Source organism: Muscardinus avellanarius, assembly GCF_963383645.1.
Source record: "Muscardinus avellanarius genome assembly, chromosome: 13".
Lineage (NCBI taxonomy): Eukaryota > Metazoa > Chordata > Mammalia > Rodentia > Gliridae > Muscardinus > Muscardinus avellanarius.
In genome coordinates, this window is record NC_137799.1 from 61,192,706 (window position 1) to 61,210,535 (window position 17,830).

Sequence of the window (17,830 nt, forward strand, 5' to 3'; positions counted from 1 at the left end):
GGTCTGAAAAGATGCAAGGAATTATATTACATCTTTTGAATTTGCTGGTGCTTTCTTTGTGCCCCAGGATATTTTCTATTTTGGAGAAGGCTCCATGGGCTGCTGAGAAGAATGTGTACTCAGTAGTTCCTGGGTGAAGTATTCTGTAAATTTCTATTAGGTCCATTTGTTTTATAGTTTTCTTTAGTTCTAAAGAGTCTTTACTAATCTTTTGCCTTGAAGATTGATCCAGTGCTTTGAGAAGAGTATTAAAGTCTCCCAGAATTATTGTATTGGGGTCTATTTGAGATCTGATGTCCAGAAGGGTTTGTTTTACAAATGTGGTTGCACCCACATTTTTTATTCTTTATTTTTTATTTTTTATTTTTTATTCTTTATTTTTTATTCTTTATTTTGAAACTGGGTTTCACTGAATTGCAGAGGACCTCACTAAGTAGCTGAGGTTGTCCGCGAACTGTGATCCTCTGGTCTCAGCCTCCCAAATGCTGGTATTGCAAGTGTGTGCCACCACACTCAGCTTTAGAAACTTCTTAATGTATTGCTTCTTTTTTTACAGGGTCAGAGAGGAATAGATTAAGTTAAAAAAATAACTTTTAAAAGTATATGCTTTTTTTGTGTGTGTGGTACTGGAGATGGAACCCAAGAGCTTTCTACCTCCAGGATACACTCCCAGACCTATTTTATATTTTATTTGGAAACAGGGTCTCAGTTGCTGAGAGCCTCACTAAGTAGCTGAGGCTGGCTTTGAACCTGTGCAGTCCTACTGTCTCAGCCTCTCAAGTGCTGAGATTACAAGCATGCACCACCATGCCCAGCTAAAAGTATATGCTTTTTACTAAAATATTGTTTCTAAAGCTCAGAGTAAGGACTCAGAGTAAGAGCTCTCTTTAGTCACCCCCATGCAGCCTAGGCACTGCCAGCAAGTTGGACTTGGTCTGAGCCCCATGCTCCTTTGCTCTTGTAGCTTATCCCTTCAAGATGCAGGAGGAAGTGCACAATGGAGAGGAGGAAGTGGAAATGTTCACCTTCCAGGCAGAAATTGCCCAGATTATGTCTCTCATTGTTAATACTTTCTATTCCAACAAAGAGATTTTCCTTCGAGAGTTGATCTCTAATGCTTCTGATGCCTTGGACAAGATTCACTGTGAGAGCCTGACAGATCCTTCCAAATTAGATGGTGGTAAAGAGCTGAAATTTGACATCATTCCCAACCCTCAAGAACATATTTGACTTTGGTGGACACAGGCATTGATATGACCAAGGCTGACCTCAGAAGTAATTTGAGAACCACTGCCAAATCTGGTACTAAAGCATTTATGGAGGCTCTTCAAGTGGGTACTGATATTTCCATGATGGGGCAATTTGGTGTTGGATTTTATTCTGCCTACCTGGTTGCCAAGCAAGTGCTTGTGATCACAAAACACAATGATGATGAGCAGTAAGCCTGGGAGTCTTCTGCTGGAGGCTCATTCATGGTGATGGCCGGGGTACCAAAGTGATTCTCCCCCTCAAAGAAGATCAGACCAAGTACTTAGAGGAGTGATGGGTCACAGAAGTGGTGAAGAAGCACTCACAGTTCATTGGCTATCCCATCATCCTCTACTTGGAGAAGGAGCAGGAGAAGGAAATCATTGATGATGAGGCAGAGTAAGAAAAAGGTGAGAAAGAGGAGGAAGACAAGGATTATGAGAAGCTCAAGATTGAAGAGTTGGGCTCAGATGAGGAGGATGACACTGGGAAGGATAAGAAAAAGAAAACCAAGATCTAGAAGTAAATTGATCAGGAAGAATTGAACAAGAGCAAGCTCATTTGGATGAGAAACCCATATGAAATCACTCAGAGGAGTACGGAGAGTTCTACAAGAGCCTCACCTATGACTGTGAAGACAAAGAGAACTATAAGAAATTTTATGAGGTGTTCATGAAAAATTTAAAGCTTGGAATTTATGAGGACTCTATTAACCATTGCCATCTTTCTGAGCTGCTGTGCTATCACACCTCACAGTGTGGAGATGAGATGACCTCTTTGTTAAAGTATGTCTCATGCATAAAGGACACTCAGAAGTCCATCTGCTACATCACTGGTGAAAGCAAAGAACAGGTGGATAACTCAGTTTTTGTGGAGCATGTGTGGAAACAAGGCTTTGACGTTGTGTACATGATCAAATCTATTGACAAGTACTGAGTGGAGCAGCTCAAGGAGTTTCATGAGAAGAGCCTGGTATCAGTGACCAAGGAGGGCCTGGAGCTGCTGAGGATGAGGAGGAAAAGAAGTAAATGGAAGAGAGCAATGCAAAGTTTGAGAACTTTTGCAAACTTTTGAAAGAAATTTTGGATAAGAAGGTTGAGAAGGTGACAATCTCCAATAGGCTTGTGTCCTCATCCTGCTGCATCATGACCAGCACCTATGGATGAATGACCAACATGGAGCAGATCATGAAGGCCCAGGGCATTAGAGACAACTCAACAATGGGTTACATGATGGCCAAAAAAGCACCTGGATATCAACCCCCACCACCCTATCATGGAGACTCTGCAACAAAAGGCCAAGGCCGACAAGAATGACAAGGCTGTCAAGGACCTGGTTGTGCTGCTGTTTGAAACCATACTTCTGTCATCTGGCTTCTCCCTTGAAGATCCCCAGACCCACTCCAATCGCATCCACTCCATGATCAAGCTAGGTCTAGGCATTGATAAAGATCAAGTGACAGCCAAGGAGCCTAGTGCTGCTGTTCCTGATGAGATTACCCCCTTGAGGGGAATGAGGATGCATCTTGCATGGAAGAAGTAGATTAGGAAACAGCACCCTCTGTAGAGTGTCGCCATGGCTCCCCAGAAGCCTGGAATGGCCCTTTCCCACCTGGCTCCCTCTGCTCATGTCTAGTGGTTTTCTTTCTTTCTTGTCCTTGTGTCTTAAACAAGAAACAAAGCTCTGTAGCTCTGTCCTATACTTGGCTTGACCGCAGGGTTGGATGTTTTGTTTGTTTTATTTTGAAATTAAAAGTATGCAAAATTAAAAGGTAAGGTAATGCAGTTTTATTAAAAAAATAAAGCTCAGAGTAAGATTCAAAAACACACAATGAATAACAAAAAACAATTATTTTAATGCAGACTAAAATGAAAGAAAGGAAGATAAATGTGCATACATTTTTTTTACTGAACTCTTAATTGTTATGTTTTACAATTGAATATGATTTTTGCCATCACAAATAAAACTTGCTCAAAAAAAATTTCAGGGCAACCCATGTACTTTTTAGCAAAGACACAATTTTGCTGGGTGTGGTGATGCACGCTTGTAATCCTCGCGGTTGGGAGGCAGAGACAGGAGGATCATGCAGGTTCGTAGTCAGCCTCACTGGCTTATGAGACCCTGTTTCCAAATAAAAATATAAAAATTAAGTGTCTGGGAGTGTAGCCCAGAGGTAAAAGGGCTTTCAGGAACCCCAGTACCACACACACACACACACACACACACACACACACAAAGACACAATTTGGTGCATGAGGGCATGGGATATTTTCATTTTCATTTAGCACCCTAGCTTCATGGAAACAAAAATATATTCTCAGAAGTTTAGATTTGGAGTAGCAGAAGAGAAGCAGAGCATCCCTACCTCATCAAATGTCCTTAAGCTGATAAACCATAGTAAAGAAGATAAATAAATGTTTACTGATCACTAGATTAAGAGAGAAATGTTTCAGTGTAGAAACAGTACTTTTCATTATCTAAAGGCCAACACCATGTAAAGTTAAATATTTATAATTATTTTAAAAGAGTACAGATTTAGTTATTCTCAGTGAATCTTATTGTTATCTTTATAAAGTTCTAACTTAAAAATTTTATGTGGTGTTAAATTGAGTTATTTGAACTAAATATGGCAAATATGCCTATTGAATTCAAAAGACTTAAAACTACTTAAAAGGCTGAGACAGGAGGATCACAGGTTCAAAACCAGCACTTGGTAACTTAGGGAGACAGTTTTAAAATAAATCATAAAAGTGAATGTACATGTAGCACCCTGGGTTCAATCCCCAATACTACAACAACAACAACAAAAGTGTTAAAAGAAATTAATTTAGGAAAACAATGAAAAAACAGACAACATAATAAGAAGATAAATCTAAATACTGTACTGAATACACAGCTTTGTTTTAACATTCTAGAATTCCCTATGTAGCAAAGGCATGAAAGATTGGAAAATACTTTCTTAGCTTGCTTGGCATCAGGGTTTCAGTTAAAGATACCTGATTCGAAGCTCTTGCTTGAGATGGAAGCAAAAACTCCTTTCCCATCCTACTTCTCCAGTGCTCTTACCTGTTTCTAACTTTTAGAAGAAATCAAGTGTACATGTACCTGAAAAATCCAGAATCTTCATCATGCCACACTCTTGTTTTGATTATCTGTCATTCACCTTCTTACTTCTTCTTTTTCCTGCTATTATACCTGAAAACCTCTGACTGAACGTTGAAGACTATTTTGACAGGAAAAAGGCACTATCCAGTATGGTATCTGTTAACTGTGCATGTCTATTTGAAATTTTAAAATAAGTAAAATTAAAAATCAAGTTCTTAAATAGTGGTAGTTATCATTTAAACACTTAACAGCTCTATTTCAAGTATTTAATAGCTACATGTGATTTACTCTTTTTTATTTTGTTTTATTTTTTGGACTGGGGATTTGATCAGGTATATTCTACCTCCAAGCTATATCATCAGTCCTATTTTATTTTTTTATTTGCAAACAGGGTCTCTGTAGATTGATATGAGTCTCCCTAAATTGCTGAGACTGGCCTCAAACTTGCAAACTTCCTGTCTCCGCCTCTGTAGTACTGGAATTACAGGCATGCACCACCACAGCCAGCTTTGTGGCTACCCTTGAAAAATGCATTTTATGCAAGAGCAAATTATGTTGCAAGTTGCTCTTCTATAAACTGGTTGATATTGTCTTCCTACAATGATGGTTTGCATGTAGTCTGATCACATCTTTCCAATTCAGGATAGCAATAATTATGGATTGTACTTAATAATTTACTCAAGGTTTATCATTTTTTACTTTTCATTACTCTACTATGCATTTCATATGAGGTCTCAGATATTAACCTGGTCATCTCTTAACTCCCATCATTTTCTTCCCAATTCAAAGAGATTGCTGAAGTCTCCCCAGCTAACCCTTAATCTGTTAATGGGAGTTTAGATTATTTGAAGCAGGCTTGAAGTTCTTGAAAGTACCACTACATTATTTTTACCTTTACCCTCCCCCAAAATCAGCATTTCATGATCTTAAGAAAAAGCACAGATGGCTTAAAAGTTTCCTCTACTTGCCAGATCCCCACTCCATTTTTTTCCTCATCCTTATTAAGTTGTCAATGCTTTTTGTTTACAGATACTAGCTTTATCTTTTGGAACTATTAGATGATTGTAAGGCATACACAACTAAAAATGCCAACACTACTATTCTTTGATTCTTAATTATTTAAAATCACAACTGTGTAATTCCTCAGTGCATTTCTAGTTCCCTGTTGCCTCTAGTGGATTCCAACAATTAATTGATGTTTTATTTTACAAATATTTATTATATCAAGCAAGCCCAAGTTCTGCTTATGCTAGCAGCAGACATTGGGATCAGCTACATGTTCTGGTTTCACAGGCATACATAAAGAAGGAGTCTTAGAGTCCCAGAAGTTTCCACTGAGATTTCAAAGGAATGTCTAGGAGGCCAGATAGTATGTGGCAGCATCAGAGTCCCGAAAAACAGCCCTTACAGGGCTATGTGGGGAGCTTCATGGGTTAAGCTGAAGCCACAGTAGAGTTCAAAATGCCAGGAATATGAATACCTTTCAAAAAAAGCTTTAGGAATCAAGCAGAGCCAGCCCAAGAGAGTGTCTCTAAAGGTTGTAACCAGTAGATCTATCAAGGCAGGAACACCCAAGTTTGGGAGCTCACATGGTGGGCCAACATGCCCTTGGGTACTGTACATGGAACTGTAGGATTTTATGCTTGCCTCGCTAGGTTCCAGCATTGCTTTGGCCCAATCTATTCTTTCTATTCCTCCCTTTTGGAATAGGGATATTTACTCTATTTCATTATATATTGGAACTATGTAGCTTATTTCTTTTTTTTTTTTTCTTATAGAGGTTCATAACTAAGTTTTGCATTTTCTTGAGCAGCAGGAAAAGATTTTGGCTTAGACTTTAAAGCAATTTTAGAACTGTTAAGATCTTGGGAGCCTGGGAATGGAATGAGTGCATTTTGGATTGTGAGATGGATGGATATATTCTTTTTGGAGGGAGGTGGCACGTTACATTAGCTCACGTTTGCAATGTTCCTCAAATGGCTATGATGAAGGCTGTGTCCCTAGCTTGATGCTACTTGAAAGTGATAGGAATTTTAAGAGGTGTAGTTTAGACTGAGGATTTAGGCCATTGGGGGTGTAGCCTCAAAGGTAGCAGTGGTACTTCAACACCTTCCTCTTCTCCTTTAATCTCCAGCAATGAGGCCAGCAGTTTCACCATATGCTATACAATAATACTACAGACACCAAAGCAACAAGACCAATTGATCATGAGCTGAAATCACAAAAACTGTGAGCCAAACTAAACCTTTACTCTTTATAAGTTGATTTTCCTAGGTATTTATTATAGGTAAAGAAATGATTTTTAACACTAACAGAAATTACTAGACACTAAGAAGTGTAGGATGGAGGGGGATAAAGGAGATTAGATAAGCGGTATCAAAATATAGTTTATCTGAGTGATAAGTTTTAGTATTCTACAGTGCATCAGGGTAAATATAACTTATATGTGTTTTTAAATGTATTTTATAAAGAACTAAAAGAGAGAAATTTGGAGTCTCCAAACACAGAGGGAAAGACAAATATTTAAAAAAATCAAAATGCCAATTACCCTGATTTAATCATTACATATTATATAAACATATCAAATTATCAAATCTTATGTCATAAATATGTATGATTGTTATATCAATTAAAATAAAATTTAAAATGTTCTTTAAAATTTTATTGTGACTTAATATGTTAAAATTAATTATAAAGGTATATAAAATTTTTCCTTTTAAAGTTTTCTTTGGGGATCTTCAGCTCTGTAGTAAACATGTATGTTCTCAAGAGAGGTCATTTATATATGCATGCAGCCTTTATTGCTGATATTAGTGGAAAATTAACCTCAGTTAATACTATTAAATTTGTTAAATGAAAATATACATCTAAAAATTTCTTAGCATTTGTAGGTATAAAAGTTTAATTAGAAATAATATGACAAATACCTATTTTTGGTACTACACATATCTGAGAAGGGAGTTCAACTGTAGTTACAAATATTTGAAAGTTATAGATTAAGTAATTACCAGAATATTAAGGTACATGGTTCTTGTTTTTATTTATTCTTATGAAGTAGTTCCATAACTACCAGAAAGAAGATGTAGTATATAAAGGAATAAAAAAAACATGTCTAAGGTGCAATAGACTTTGAGAATAGAACTTTGTGGAAAATACATTTTAAATTTACAAGGATATCTGGCTAAATGTGCACTACTTTGTGGCAATTCTCCATGGCCCTGTATATTTCAAATAAATTTTAATGAAATTTTTATATAAGCACATATTAAGAGAATCATTATTATTTTTCTATTGCTCACTGTGGAGCCTGGCATTTAGAGAAATAGTGGAAAATACCTCTGAGCCTCAGAACTACATCTGAATAAATTATAATTCCTGCTTTCTGCATGCTGTTTTTTATGTTTATATATGCATAAATCTTTGAACATTTCTTTCTGGTATGCTTGTTCCAACTCAATACTGTTGCATTGTTTTTTAAAATTCTTGGTTGTACTATAAATATTTTAGCCACTTTCTATCACCTTCTAAATTTTACTCTCCAAGAATATAACTATTGAATAACTGCTTTGCAGAGACTAAAAATTATTACTCAATGTGAGACTATTTTTTCTTTTTTATTAAATTAGTATTTATTTAAGACAACATAATTCCAAGCAAAATATCATTTGGTTAGAGAATTAAATAATATAAAATACTAAGGAATTATTTTCATTTATTAAGTTGAAATTCTTTTTCTTCTAGTGTTTAGGGCTGATGATTAAAAGTCTAGTATTAACCTGACTCTTAATTTTATGTTTATTTTTTTACTACTTTATACATATAACTTTATTTATCTTAGGATTTTTAAAATATCATCAAAGTATACCTCTGAAAAGGTTTATTTTTGTTAACTACTGATATTCAGGATGATGTTTTTATTAAGAAAGAGTTATTGTCTCTAAAGAGGAAGCACTGAGATAGCAGATAAATAAGAATTTTAGTTCTGCTTTTGATATAATTATAGTATCAGTTGATTATAGTCTATTTACCACTATGAACCTGAAAAATTTATGACACTTTTTTTATCTCCATATATCTTTTTTTAATATCTTTACATGATATAATGATTTGATAAACACTTGTCATGATCTGTTTTATATAGTTCACCAATTTTTCATCTACTTTAGATTAAGAAGGACATGCTGTAGAGGAGCAAATAAGGCAACCTAACTGAGGGGATGGGAGAGGGGAAGAGGGAACCTCTCTAAAGCACATGATGTACTTAAACAAACATATCAAAGTTAATCACTAAGCCAATCATGGGAAGCAGGGAGGAGGAAGAAACACTATTTTACCACTCTCTCTTTTCCACAAATATCTAAAATACTATGTCTTTTATATTAAGGTTTTCATAGAATTTTCACTCTGCTAAAAATAATCAAATTTTCCAGGAGTGGTGGCATATACTTGTAATCCCAGTACTTCAGATGCTGAGACAGGAATATCTCAGGTTTGTAGCCAGCCTCAGCAACATAGTGTGGCCCACCTCAACTTAGTCCATTTTTCAAAATAAAGAATAAAAAAATAGGGCTGGGAGTGTAGCTCAGAGGTACAAATCATCACAGTTGATAACACTAAGATCACCTTGTATCTTTATTATACAGTTGATATTGGATGTCTCCTCATTGGTTTCTTGTACAATGGATTTTTTTTTGAAAGACATTCAAGGATTAATGAAGGGTATGAAAATATGAAAGTTGATTTTAAGTTAAGAAAAAATAGAACACAAAAACAGCTTCTCCCACACAGTGTGGAGGGGTCCCCAAAAGAGAGTAAATATGAAGCTCTTGGGAAATAAACTTTTCAACTTTATTAAGGTTTCTCATTGGGTTTTGGGACCCAATGTACTATGGGTGATAGGGTGTGTCCATACAGCACCTAAGGAGATTCGGCTTGAGTGGCCTACGGCCTAAGGCAAAACTTCAAGTAAAGTGATTTAGCAAAAAAGGGGCAAAGATGGTGCCTGGAGGAAGCTAGGAAGGCGTGGTTTCCCCATTCATTATGGGTGGGAAGACTGAGCGGTTTTTCCCTTTCTACCTTTAAAGGAGCTTTCCACACACATGAATGGCTCATGTACTGGCCTGAGATTGGCTGTAAACTACGTGCTAGTGATCTTTATCCCGGATTGGCTAGGCTATTTCTCATGGAAATTCCCCTCATGGCTTGGTGCTATATATAGGACTGCTTGGAGAGAAATTAATGAGATCTCGCTTGACTTGACTCCCGGCTCGTGGGCTTGTGTTCGAGTCATCGGTACTCATCATCTCTCCAAGCCCCGCCAGCTGTCGGGCTGGATTCCCGACACTATGGGATCCAGTGTACTTCTCAGATACTTTGGGGAGCAAGAAGTTGGTTGACAAGACATTAAGCCACACAATATTTGGCTCTTCATAAAGCACATTGTTCATATTTTCTGTAACACTGATTATCAATAAAATAAAAGCCTAGATCAAAATGAGGATCCTCTTATTTCAGGCTGCTTTAGGAAAATAACCAGGAGACCTTTCACATATAACCAACTGGCCGAAATTGTGCCTATTTTGAAAATGGCTATATTAGGCAGCTAGATAGACATAAGTAGGTCAGAGAAAAAGTGGGAGGTACCCGAGAGAAAATTAAGTAAGTCTTCCTGAAGAAAATATGGTGAAGAATAAACATTACCCATAACTAGACCAAAGGTGGCTTCTGACAGTTATGGGGTCATTATATTGACACTCTAGAACCCCTACCCCCTACCCCTACCTCCAATTCACTTAGGCAACAATGGGTAAGTTTTCAACATGACAAATTTTGCCAAAACAGCAAGCCTATAGTGAAAAAAAAAAGGACAATATTGAATACCAAGAGAAACAGGGAAGTCAAGAATCAGAAAGCAAAAATTTTATTCTGACATCTGCAAGCAGACCAAAGATGGCATCAACAACAAAAGAAAGGATTGGGAATACTATTTATAAGAGAGGAGGTCTGCAAAGCTGAAGAAGATATGCAAGTCAGGGAAAGCTGGGCTTGTAAAATCAGAGGGGGTCAAGTTTCTTGGAACCAGGTGAGGTTATTTAGTAAAGTCAGGTGAGGTCAGCTTGTAAAACCAGGTGAAGTCAAGCTGGGCATGGTGGCGCACGCTTGTAATCCCAGTACTTAGAAGGCTAAGACAGGAGGATTGCACAGGTTCAAAGCTAGCTTCAGCTACTTAGTGAGGCCCTCTAAAACTTAGTGAGACCATGTTTCAAAATAAAGAATAAAAAATAGGGCAGGGGGTGTAGCTCGGAGGTTGACTGCCCCTGGGTTCCATCCCCAGACCCCCCCCCAAAAAAAAACAAAACACATGCAGTCAGCACGGCCCTCCCCCCCAAAAAAAAAATGGACAAAGGGCAATGTGTGTGTGTGTGTGTGTGTGTGTGTGTGTGTATGAGGGGGAGTGCCCCAAAAGTTGTTTCAACCAGTTATTAATTGTGATCTTGTTGTCTAGTTATATTTTTCCCCGAGTAAGGGCAGCTGCACTCTGTGGCTGGGGTATAAAGTTATTGAGGCCAATTACTGGAACTGGGCTTTATTGTGATTAGATTATATTTCCTATAAGCAACCACCCCCAAATTCATATGTATGAGAAAGGAGTCAACCAGAGGAATATACAGGCTTCTTAGATTTAAAAAAAAAAACAAAAAAAAAAAAACAAAAAAAAAAAACCTCAATGCTGTTTTCTGCTTCCAGAAGCAGTTAATTTCAGACATTTTCTCTGGAACATAACCAATTTTTTATGACCTTCCCTTAAACCGTACCCCTACCTCCTTAAAAAACCTCTTACACTCTCTTATTTATACACCTTAGGACAGCTCAATCTCTAAGAGAAAATAACACCCATTCTCAAATTAAGTCAATGTCTCCTGTCTCCACCTCCCAAATGCTAGGATTACAAGCCTGTGTCACTACACCCAGCTTGATGTTATCATATTTTAAAGACATAGGTCATAATGATTTGACTTTAGCATTATCAATCTCCTGATGAAATTAGAAAATATTATTTTTAATACAAAATTTGAATTCGTGGTTTTTTAGTGTAAGCCTGACAAAATATTTGAAAGATATTTAATTGGTAATTTTATGTTTGCCTAACTTTTACTATGAATTATGTTTTTGTTAATTTGTACCCAATTAGTATATAATGCTTCAATTTTTATCTAACATTTATACTGGAATTATAATTTTAATTTTTCAAAATTTTATATTTTTTGCTAACTCAGAATATTTCCCTTTCAATCTCAACTGGTTTTAATTGTTTTGACATCATATAACTGAATTAGAAGCAATCCCTCAATCTAAAACCTTTTTGTCTTTAATGGTAGAGTTTAACTTCATCAAATAATTTTTAAAAATTACAAATAGGGATCTTGGTTTAATTAGTTCATTACAATAGGAAGAATATTTCAGATCTGAAAGTCAGAACATTCACATGGTGTTTTTTCACTGTGTGTATTTATAGGAAGGAGTAGAAAATTTATAAATAGGTTATTTTACACTTGAGATTGTTTTTGAAATCCAGGGGTATCTGAGGCAGTTAACTAATAAGAAATGCTTATTTCTGTCTAGCTAGTTGTGGGTGACAAAACGTAGATAATCATTTAAGAAAAAATGATGAGAATATTAAGTCCCCTGACCTTGTCATAAGAAAACAAAGGTGCTCATCTGCAAATCTTATCAAGGTCATATGGAGAAAGGTATTCTTTTCAGAAACCTATTTGTTGGAAAACAAAGGAAGAAGATATTAATTAACTGCTGAGGCTTTCTAGGACAGGGATCAAGTAAAGTGCATCATTGTTGGTACCGTCTATTATTCAAAATGAGTGAATATAAACTCAAGGCAATCAGAAGACTCTGGTATCCAGTGAAATAGTACTAAGAAGCAGTTTTCTAATGAGTTGGAGATGTTCCTGCAAAATCAGTCAAACCATCTTTTAAGGAGTACTAGTAAAGACTAGTTATTTTAGAATTCTACCCATTAGTCATTTTAAATAAAAGATTACTATAATAAAAATGAAATATTAATATAAACAGTTGTATTAAAATAAAGAGCTAAGGACAATCCAACCAAAAAGATTCTAAGCGGTCAAGGGAAAAAAAGATCATGATTTATTGAGGTTCTTCAAGGTAAGATGTTGGAGCCCTTGATGTTCTTTTATGTGTATGTGGTTCTAGAGATGGAAACCATGGGCTTTCTATCTCTTGGCTATACTCCAAGACCTGATATATATATATATATATATATATATATATATATATATATATATATATATATATTTTTTTTTTTTTAGGAACAGGGTCTCACTAAGTTGCAGAGAACCTCGCTAAGTTATCTGAGGCTGGCTTTGAACCTTTGCGATTCTTCTGTCTCAGCCTCCCAAGTACTGGAATTATAAGCATATGCCACCATACTCAGCTTCTTGTTGTTCTACAAACTTGGTTTTCACTCACGCAAAGACATGCATGGCCTGAGCATTTTACTGCATTTCTTAAGTGACACAGGTAGTGTCTTATCCAAGAAGAAATATGGCTATACAGGGACTAATGTGATGATGAGTCCTTCAAGATATATATTGATGAAGAAACAAATAAAATAAAATAAAATAACCTGCCATCCCAGAAATCTTCTAAGTAAATGTAGAAAATAGTTTTAAGAATAAGCATTAAACCAAATTGTGATAACTATCATAGGAAATTTATTTAAGAAATTTGAAAGACAGAAAGAAATTTCATCCTTTTAAAAGCCAAGAAAATTTAATCCATTGAATTCTACATATCTTCATCCAAAGGAAATAAAGTAATCAGTAGAATATTATGTCTTAGAGACAGGTGCCTAGCATAAACTCTTCCAGAGACAGAGACAGGGTATACTTTCATAGATATTTAAATTTGGGCAATATTTGAATAAATAGCTTCTGGTTGTTCTTATTGGGGTGGTTTTCATTTATTTTTATAAGGTTGATAATTTTTTGCAATATAAAAGGATCCAATCTTATAGGTAGATAACAAAAATGGATTTTCCATAGCAGAACAGGAAGTCAATTAATCCTATCAGGCTATATAAAGTTTGCATGCTCATCAGTTACCTGCACTTTATAAAGGGGTAAAAAAAAATCACAAAGACAATGAACAGGATTAAAATTTGACAACCTAAAATGGCATATTAAAATTTTCTACACAATATTCCCCAAAAAAGAAAAAAAAATTTTCTACAGTTACCTCTGCTTTTGATTAAGGTGGTTTTAAAGAAAGATTATACCTTATTATAAAATTAAGCTGGTTTCATACAATTTGGACCAATTATTTACATATGGACAACAAGAATGGTGATTTGCCTCATAGGTATTTTTGAGTTCGCTTTTTTGGAAGTTTTTCTAAGAAATTTTCACGTTGTGCATTTAAAAAACTCTTAAATCTAGGAGGCCAAGCCTTAACTTCCTGTATCTCACCTGCAGTATTTACAGGTTGGACAAATTGTTTTTGTTACTGGCCTCCAAGCCTAGGAACCTGCTTGCATCCAAGGTAGCCAAAATAGACCAGCCACCTGCATAATAAATAAGCAAATGATATAGAAAGAAAAATTAGTTATATACAGTTTGATTAGACTGGGGAGAAGCAGCTAGTTTGTTTCTCCACTGTTTTTTATAGATCCAGTTACAATATATAGAAATAAAAGGTGATATACATATGCAGATTTTGCTATGCTGTACTTAGCCAACAACCATGTCTGTTTTAGCTTTCTTGGCATCTATACTCAGCATGTAGAAGTTCAGGAGCTCTATGTTTTAATCTCTTCCTCAGGCCCCCAAAATATCTTTAAACTTCCTTATTCAAGTTGAAGTCTTGGAATTCTGACACAGGCACTGGGCAAGCTTTCTTGAGAGGGCTTTGGAAGCCCTGGCTCCATAACCAGTGTTAGCTCCTGTCAAAGTAAAAAATGAACAAAATTTAAAAGATAAGGACAAGATTATTCAAAGTGATTTCAATAAAGGAAAGAGTCTACAACTCAAATCTGTTCTCAGTCTCACTGAAATAAAGGACAAGAGTTTTTAGGAGTTAGAGGGGGAGGATAACAGTCCATCTGTGTTTGCTAATTGGCCTTAACCAAAGAAAAAAATGAACTTTCTTGTATTTTCATGATGGAAAGTAGTTTTACAACTTGGAGCCACAAGTTAGGCCCATCTTCTCTACAAAAACTAAGAGTTAAAGTTCTCTTGAGTATATTTTAAAGGGATTCTTCCCAGGTCCTTGAGAAAGGCATTTGTAGGTTGTAAAATTGGTAAGAGGTGCCGGGCGTGGTGGCACACGCTTGTAATCCGAGTGCTTGGGAGGCTGAGACAGGAGGATCGCACAGGTTCGAAGCCAGCATCAGCTACTTAGTGAGGCTCTCAGCAACTCAGTGAGACCCCGTTTCCAAATAAAATATAAAATGGGTCTGGGAGTATAGCCCTGAGGTAGAAAGCCTCTGGGATCCACCCCCAATACCACCAAAAAAAAAAAAAAAAAAAAAAAAATTGGTAAGAAGCTTTAAAAAAAAAAGTTGACATTTATCTCAAAGGGCAGAGAAAGAATTTATAATTACAAGATTTATAATTACAAGTTTCTTTTCTTTCTTTTCTTTTCTTTCCTTCTTTCTTTCTTTCTCTTTCTTTTTCTTTCTTTCTTTCTTTCTTTTTTTTTTTTTTTTTGGTAGTGCTGGGGTCTATGGAAGCCCTTCTATCCAGGCTACACACCCAGACCTATTTTATAAATATATATATATTTTTAAATTTGGAAACAGTCTCTTAAGCCAGCATGTGTGGCTTCGAACCTGCAGGATGCCCCTGTCTCTGCCTCCCAAGTGCGGGGATTACAAGTGTGCACCACCACGCCCGGCATAATTACAAGTTTTCCAAAAAAAATACTAAGAAAAGGAATATTGGAGACTAACCTAAGAAAGAAGTCTGTCTAAAGTCAAGTCAAATTAAGGGGATGTTAACATCATTTGTCTTAGCCATTAGGTAAAAAGTGGTCAATCTGATTAAATGAGCATCATTCTTGAATAAAGTATTCTAGTTTTAAAAATGCAGTGGCTAGCTAATGATTCCAATTTTTTAATTCTTAATAAGGAGGGCAAAGTCTTACTGATACTATATAAATATTCATTTTATTTTGAAATTAAGTATTCTGCAGGAGCTTCTAAATTCTTGAAGTTCATTGAAGGAGAAGAAGATTTGTTTCCCTTTGCAAAAACAATCTATTAAATTTCTATGATTATAAGTAGTTTAAAAGAAAATATAAGAATATGTCAGAAAACAGAACATTTAACATATCACCAATAGCTCAAATAGAGCCCATAGGTATTCTTCATTTCTTCATTCATTCTTGTTTAACTTGTTCAACCTGATTTTACATTAGCAATTTTTCTGAACTTATTTTCTTTTTTCCTAGAGTTCTAGAAATCTTTAGTAAACCTATTGGTAGATCTTAATACTGCTTTTAAGCAATGCCATGAGAAATTTTTTTCCATAGTTTCAGTCATAATCTTTTAACCTCTTGATCTCTGAGATAAATTTGATAGTGCTTTCAAGAAGTATCTGAGTAAAACAAAAAAAAATTTATTTGTAGATAACTAAATTTAAAGTATGTATGGTACTTTTCAAAAATAAAGGTCTTATGCAAGTTAATGACATGATAATTCACTGGAAAGAATATTTGATAATTTCTATGGAATATAAAATAAAATAGTCAATGAAAAACATTTTAGACCAAATATCTATAGAAATAAAGATGAAACCTATTTTCAAAGAATATATTCTGTGAAAACAGATAATCAAAATCTTTATAGAACAATTTCAGGTAGAACATCTAATTAGTGTAAATCACAAGTAGTCATAAACTTAATTTTGTTTATTTGAATGCTATATGTTGAATAAAAGGTATTGTGAAATCAGAAGGGATGTTTTGCCTTTCCTAAGTTAAATTTTATAAGGGTAAAATAATATTAGCGCTAAAATCTCAGGAACTATTATGCTATTTTAAAAGCTCCTAAGAAATCATCAGTGTGTTTTCTGGCCATGATATGTTTCTATGAGAGTTCTAGTGTTACTTTATCTGATTTTATAATATTTTCAGTATGAATTTCAGTTATACTTCCTAAATATTAACTTAGTTTCAATTTTATTTCTTTAATTTGAATCCAGCATGTGCTAGGGCAATGGATTTCAAATAAGGACTTATATCACAAAATCTATGAAGTTACATTAATATGTAAATGTTTAGAACCTACTTAAGACTTACTGTACCTTTTTGATAATTGTGATATAGTCTTTATAAATTTATTTTGGTTATTATATTTATAATATATTTCTTTTCTTGAGTTATCTTTATTTTGTTTCGGTATTAATGTGAAACTGGCCTATGGAGTTTGGAAGAATTCCATCTCTTTCAATTTCATGGAATACCTTGTGGTATATTTGGTTTAGTACTTCTTTAAAGGTTTGGATAATTAAAAAAAAATCCATTAAGCTGGGATTTTTTTGATGGTAGATTTTTATTGCTGTTTCTATCTTTTTGCTTGCTATTAGTAGATTTAGGTTTTTTATATCTTCTTGGTTCAAATTAGTAGGTTGTAGGTGTTTAGAAATCTATTTCTTCCCTGTTTTACAATTCATTGGAATATAAATTTTCAAAAGTTTCTGATGATCCTCTGAATTTCTCCTCTGTTTGTGATAATGTCTCCTTTTTAATTTCTGATTTTAATGATGTGATTAGATATTATTAAATTAATGATAAAAGAAAGAAATTCTCTTTCTTTTTGTTAGGCTGACTAGGGGTTTGTCAATCTTAATATTTTAAAAAAATCATCATTTTCAATTGTTACTTTATATTGTTTTTTATTATATATTTAATTGATTTCTGATCTGATTGTAATTATTTTCTGCCTTTGGCTGGCATTTGGATTAGACTGTTTCTGTTTTTCTAGGTCTTTGAGGTGTGTCATTAGGTTGTTTTTTTTGGTGACTATTTTTCATATGTGGACGCTTAGTGCTATAAATTTTTCTCTTAATATTGCCTTCAAAAGAGATAATATACACAGGACTCACACACAAAAAGAAGAAGACAACAGAAACACAGACCTGAAAACTCAGAAAATATTAAAATGTTGGTTGAACAGTGAGGAAATAATAAACTCACACTCAAAAACAAGAGGTATTATCATTAGTAATCTGTAGAAAGGGCAAGAAAGAGAATTCAAAATTTACTCTTCAATTTTAATGAAGGTCTCAAAGAAAGTTTACAGAAAATAAAAAAAAATTAAGGTTTTAAGGAAGAACCAGAAAGAGGCTTTGAATAAAATGACATCAGTAAATGAAGCCTGCAATAGAAACCAACTCTGGCAGGGTAAACCACATAGAAAACAAGGTATCATTCTTAAAAGACA

The 17,830-nt window shown here is 34.8% G+C and overlaps 1 pseudogene across 1 annotated transcript; it reads left to right on the plus strand.

The window, feature by feature from the left end:
- The first annotated feature begins 978 nt into the window (after window positions 1–978).
- On the plus strand, window positions 979–2,795 carry LOC308271848 (heat shock protein HSP 90-beta-like; annotated as a pseudogene). Its single transcript has one exon. The product of its transcript is annotated as a heat shock protein HSP 90-beta-like (transcript).
- Window positions 2,796–17,830: the final 15,035 nt, after the last annotated feature.